Consider the following 7,348-nt stretch of genomic DNA (forward strand, 5'->3'; position numbering starts at 1 on the left):
ATATATAATATAATATCTAGGTATGTATATTTTTCTTAATATAAGATATCTGTACATAACTTCAAATATTCTATACACACACATATATATATAAGATGTTTTCCGTGTATGGACACATAGGTGTAGTAATATCAGAGGAATGACAACAGGAAAAATAGTCTTTGTGTGTGGTAGATGTACAGGTACTACAAATGCATAGAAAATAGATTCTGTCAGATGTCAGGTTTGGAAACTAGAAGTAGTTGATAGCTTCCATTACCTAGGTGAGCAAGTCAAAAGTGGAGGTGGATGCTCTGAAAGCATAGCTGCTAGCATAAGAATAGGCTGGATAAAGTACAGAGAGCTTCCGGATCTGTTTGTAAGAAAGGGCCTCTCTCTCAGGATGAATAGCAGACTGTATGATGCCTGTATGTAAATAACCATGCTACCAAGCAGTGAAAAATGGGCTGTGACTGCAGAGGGAATGCAAAGGCCTGAAAGAAATGAAGCCAGTATGCTTCACTGGATGTGCAATGTCAGTGTGCACATATGACAGAGAAAAATTGTCTTGAGAGAAAAACTGAGCATAAGTGGAATCAGATGTGATGTGCAAGAGAGACGAATGTGCTGGTATGGTCATGCAATGTATATGGATGAAGACAGTTGTGTATTGAAGTATCAAGCTCTAATTGTGGAGGGGACCTGTGGAAGAGGTAGTCCCAGGAAGACATGAGATGAGGTGGTGGAACATGATATCCGTTGGGCATAAAAGAGGTGATGACAAGTAGCCAAGACCTTTGGTGCTATGCTGTGCCTGGGAAGATTCATCAAGTCAAGTGAACTCACAATCATGGCTATCACCAGTGTCATGCGAATGGCACCTATGAAATCATAATCGTGGCCATTGCTGGTAGCATGTTCTTCAAATGTTGGGCAACAGCAAGTGACCAAGACATTTCATGACATGCTGTGCTTGTGCAGAATCGTCAAGCCAAGTGAAATCATAGTCTTGGTTGATGCCAGAGTTATGTAAATGGCACCCATGGAATTGTAGTCATGGTTGTTGCTGGTATCATGTAAATGGCACCTGTGCTAGTCACACATAACAAGTAGCCATTACATTCTCAGAGTGGTTAGCATTTGGAAGGGCATCCATCCATAGAAACCATACTAAATCAGACCTCTGGCTTACCAGTTCCAGTCAAACCAATGCCAGTATGGAAAGTGGATGTTAAATGCTGCTGATGATGATGATGTTGATGATGATATATACACACATACAGATAGATATGGACATATATGTATATGTGTGTGTTTTTGTGTTTGTGTGTTTCCCCACCCCATCTAGATAACTAGGGTTTGTTTGTTCACATACCTGTAACTTGGAATTCCAGCAAAAGAGACTGGTAAAAGACGTATCAGTCTTTAAAGAAGTGAGTACTGGGGTTGATTCTTTTGACTAAAACCCTTCAGGGCAGTACCCCAGCATGGCCATAATCCAGTAACTGAAACTAATAAAGGATGAAAGGCACACAAAATATCACAGCAGAAAGTGTAGGATCAGTAGGCTATTTTGGGTTTCAGGGGTTACAAAATGGTAACAAGAGAAAGTTACTGCTGCTATGAACACTTAACCCTTTAGTATTCAGATTTCTCTGTCAAATTTAAAGCTTATTTATTAACAATCTTTTTAATTAATCCTACATTATCTCGTAGTTTCGATATTTCAATGAAGCAATTGTTTATTTTTAGAATGACATTACACTGTGTAACACAACGTTTGTCTTTGGGCAGCAACCGATAAGTATGAAAAATGGCTAATATATCCTTCAACCTTTGCTTTTGTTGCATTTATTCAAACCCCCAAAGAATTCATCTGAACACATGGCTATGATGCTCCCCTACTACTCCTGCTCATGATCAGAGATGCACATATTGTCAGTCATTTAGGGACATGTTCAAGTGTTTACGGTCAAGCTACTGATAAACAAATCTGTAGTATTCAGCAGAATATTTGCTATAAAGATATTTCTGCTTTAGCAACTCAGTGCTGAATCTGTCTAAAACGTAATGGAAAATGGGTCAGTCTCAAAACATTCATGTCCAGGTCACAAAAGCAAAGTTTGAAGGGAGAAGTAGTCATTTCTTTTGATTTCTAGATAGCAGCAAATAAGAAATAATACTTACTGACCAAATACAAAAAAAAAAAAATAATTTTTTTACAGCCTTATAACATAGATGTAAGAGGTCAAATCTATCTGGTTTGAACATAAAACAGGGAGAACATTTGGGCCTGATATGGCTGATATAAATGCTAAAGGGTTAATTTGAATTGGTACGGAGTAATAGTTCATTCAACAAAGTTAATTACAAAGAGATATAATTTATATGAAAAAGGATTGTAAAAAAAATTTATATAAATTTTAGACTGGAAAAAAAAGCAAGACCATTGATTGAATGTGAAAGGTAGCATGTGCAGATTAGCTGAACACATTACAATTAGAGAGCAGGGATATAAATGAGGGTGAAATGACATTTGGAAAGCATTTGTGTGCGTAGCTTTGTGAATTTCCCTTAATGTCAATTATATCATCAACTAATATAATTGGCATTGTCTCCTTTTTTTTCTGCTCATCAGTTCTCTTGAAAGTTGCATTAAACACAATTAGCTGCTATGATACTTTCGCTATCTTTGTGTATCATTAAAACAAAATTCTAAAAAGTGACAGATCACTGAGCAGAAATGTGTTTTATAAGCTTAACTGTCCATTCATAAATTGCACACATGCACAAACACGTGTATAAACACATACAGGGTCTCATATTTATATGTATATACATAATTTGAATGTGTGTGCATGCAACCTAGTGGTTATGGTGTGTTGCACACACAATCAGAAGATGAAGGTTTTGACTCCCAAAATAGCAGTGCATTGTGTTGTTGAACAAAACACTTCATTTCACATTGCTCCACTCCACTCAACTGTAAATGAATATGGGATAAGCTTGCTGAAGACTGGCATTACATTCAGGGTTAACGTTTGCCTACTCACTAAGTCAATGACGTGGCATAATTTAAAAATAGTTACAACAATGTTTGATTCCTAGACTGGGTTGTGCCCTAACTGATGCCCTAACTAATGATCCAAATGAAATATATAGATGTATATGTGTATACGAGGTGTGTTCAAAGATTATCTGACTTTATTTTGCCCTCAAAGATTAATATCGCATGGGTAAAATCATTTTGGTAGGAGGTGAGGGCACCCTTCTTGCGCATGTGTAAAAATGTTTGTACCAGTAGGCCACATCTATTCCTGGTTTTTAGACCTAGGGTACAAACTTGTAGTGCATGCTAAGTGGATTTTCATTTTCACAAAAGATGACCAAATACAGTGGGCAGAGACCATAAACCCATGTCTTATTACCAATGATGATGATTTTCATGAAATCTGGGTCATGGTTTGCATAGTCCAGCATGTCCTGAGCAATTTCCATGCAAAGTTGTTTTTGCTGCTCCACCAGCAACTTGAGGGTGAATTTTTCCAACACTTTCTGCATACACAAATCTACTATCAGAATGGAATGCACTGATCTTGTGCTTATTTCCACTTCATGAGCAATTTCCTGGGTTGTTACATGACAGTCTTCCATAACTACCCATTAAACCTTTTCAATCAGTTTCTCATTTCAGCTTGTGAATGGCCTGCCTGAGTGAACTTCACTATCCTCTGAAGTTCAGTCATGTTTGAAGTAGTTATACCATGCTTTGATTATCACGAAAGGCCTGCAGAATCTCCTGGGTGGTTTGAACTTGAGTACCACCTAACTTTAAGAAATATATGCTGCAATGTCTCTACTTGATGTGTTCGGTGAAAGCGAAAATCTGACCAGTGTACATTATATGTCTGTACTCTAGGAATAACAACCAGAAACTGATATGACCATACAACAAATTCTTTTTTTATTAACTTTATCTCAAGTTCTAGAGGCTCGATCACAATTATCAAATAGTGACTGAGACCAGCTCCATATTAGAAGGGGAGATAAATTCAAGAATGAAACGCACTCCAAAGGTGACATGGCTTTAAGGGAGAGGATAGGATTAATATATGGAGATAAGAAGACAGTTGCAAACATGCATTTCTGACTTAATAGGCTCTCAGCATCACTCTACATTGTCACATGACCTATACATTCTGAATTCCATCTAAGCCAACCACTCGTATCTTGCTGCTCTTCCTTTCTATATCCTTTTAAATTAAGGTCACCAAACTATGGCCCATAGGTCGGATCTGGCCCACAAAGTCAGTTCATCCAGTCTGCCACCACACTATACCTTTTGTGTATGTACCTACAATGAGAGTTAATTCTTGTAGTGATCATGCTTTACCTTCCATTGCTGTTGATTTTGAATATTTGCCCTTGTCTGAAATGGAATTTCTGATCCTTCTAACAGACTGGGGACACATTTATATACATGTATGTATATATGTATATTCATGCATAAATACATACATATATTGATGTATAAACTTTGACCATACTATACTGATGATCGAAAGTTACATATTATTATAATAATCGGGAAAGCGTTCAATGTATAGTTAAGTTTGTTTTTAAGAGGCCAATTTTTGAGAATTGCATTTTCGTCGCATTCAGTAAAGATGTGTTTATTATGGTAGTTTAGCATGAGGCATTATTCTATAGTAATGCCTTTATATAAATATAAATATATTCTCGGGATAATGATGGATTTTTCCCTTACGAGTTTTTTTTATGCTAGCAACTTGATAAAATTCTTGTAAAACATTTTTATCCTATTATTGAATTAATTAAATATATAACCGAAATATAGTCAGTGCTGAATTTTATTCCAGTATAAACACATGTACCGAAATGCAATTAAAAAAAAGCCCGCTTCTTACATGAGTGTATAGGGATGAACAATCTTCTATGTACGATAGTGGATACATGGGTGTTTGTTTTGGTATGTTGAATCTTTTGTTTATTCTTATACATTCTGACCATACTACACTGATGATCAAAAGTTACATATTGTAATAATCGGGAAATAGTTCAATATATAGTTAAGTCTGTTTTTAAGAGGCCAATTTTTGAGAATTGCATTTTCCTCGCGATCGGTAAAAATGTGTTTATTATGGTAGCTTAGCGTGAGGCATTATTCTATAGTAATGCCCTTATATAAATATAAATATATATGTGTATATATATATATATATATATCATTACTATTTTGCAAAAGTGTCTTAAGTCCAAAACGGTGCTTTTTCAGAAAACGAAAAATAGTTTCACCATTTTATAGCAAAACCATTGTACTACAATTTGACAACTTTTGGATATCTTGGCATCTGAAACAGCTTGAGATATGATAGTTTGTTCAAAAGAACCAGCTATTGCATGCAAAAATAAATATTGTAAAAATGGATATACGACAGTTTAACATAATAGCAACGATACATACATATATGTCTGTGTGTGTATGCATATGTATGTGTGTATGTATGTATATGTATGTATAAATGTATATGTATGTACATGTATGTATGTATATGTATGAATATATATGTATGTACATATCTGCATGTATGTATGTATGGATATGTATGAATATATATATATGTATGTATGTATGCATGTATATACATATACACATGCATATAAATAAATGCATGTGTTTGTTTGTGTAATTTCAGTTATATCTTATTTATTGAAAGCTAAAGAAAATCATGTATTTCATTCAAATAAACTCTGCAAATACAGCTTATCGTTTGTAATCAATACTAAAACTGAATATTTATCAGTTCTGGATTTTCCACAAGTGCTTTGTGTTCCAAAACACAAAGATTATATTGGATAATGCAACTGTTGATACATGTAGAATGGTTATGTCTGGAACAAAATCAACCATACGTCTGCTTGGATACAACTAACCTTGGAGCAAACAAGAATAAAAATCACCATAAAACTTCACTTTTGCTTTTAGACCACCATCAGTAGTAGCACTGGACAGTATCCTGCTTTCCATAAAGCTCTTTTCGTTGTGATACTTCATCCTATAATTTGATTTATTTCCATTTACCTATGAAAAAATAGTGATTTTGTTAATTAGCTCACCTTCATACCTGCCATTTCGGGTATGAAGTTAGTTTCTCAATAACATGGCACAGGAGTGGCTGTGTGGTAAGTAGCTCGCTTACCAACTACATGGTTCCGGGTTCAGTTCCACTGCATGGTACCTTGGGCAAGTGTCTTTAACTATAGCCTCGGGCTGACCAAAGCCTTGTGAGTGGATTTGGTAAATGGGAACTGAAAGAAACCTGTTGTATATGTGTGTGTGTGTGTGTGTCTATTTATGTCACCTTGACCTGACATTGCATGATAGTTATAAAATAATTATCTGACCATGGAGTAATATTACCTTGCTTGGAAATGGAAACAGGTGATGGTTGATGATAGACAAGGCATCTGAGCATAAACAATCTGCAGCAATAATCTCTGTCTAACTCATGCAAATATAGAAAAATGTGCATAAAACCGATGATGATATTGATGAAGATGTGTAGCTGGGGGTAGTCATGTTTGTAGCTTCAATTCACTAATAGTTTTTTTCTAATATCACTTAATCACTTTCTAATTCTACCTTGACTAAATGAAGCTAATTTTTTTAATCATGTATTTAACATTAAAGTAATATTTTGCTCGTAGCATTAATTTGAATGTACAGTTTACAAAGAGTGTTACTGACAAGAAATGTCAGATAAAAAGCAATGAAATAAAAGGAGTAAAGTACATGGTTATAAAGGCATGCTTTTAGCTAAACTTCACTATTGCAAAGCCATCATAAATCTCAAAGTAAATCTTCTATACAGTCCAGCATTTTTAATATGTTGAAAGGAATAGAAATATGATTTATACTCATCACATGTTGCAAGCACTGCATGTACATGTGCAGCAACAATAGATGATTGTAACAGAATTCTATAATACCATCTTTACATCCATAATTTCATTTACATGTTCCAAACAAACACATTCACTAACACAAACACGCACATATATAGGCCTACACGCTTTTCTCTGAAGGCAGGCTACCAATAACCAATATCACCTGATAAAAACACATTGGACAATGTAATCCAAGACATGTAAAAAAAAGTAAGATGATCATGGCAGGAGAGTACTTGAGCATAGATCTGCTCAATTAAACTTCACCTGGGGCTAAACAATATAAAAAACACAGTGAACTAAACGTTTTCCTATGAACAATAACTTTAAATTGGCGTTATTATTGTTATTATAGGCAGAGAATAGCTGTGAGTTTAAGTGACTTGTTACGGACCCATGT

This window comes from Octopus bimaculoides, chromosome 18, assembly GCF_001194135.2.
Source record: "Octopus bimaculoides isolate UCB-OBI-ISO-001 chromosome 18, ASM119413v2, whole genome shotgun sequence".
In the NCBI taxonomy this organism is placed as follows: Eukaryota; Metazoa; Mollusca; class Cephalopoda; order Octopoda; family Octopodidae; genus Octopus; species Octopus bimaculoides.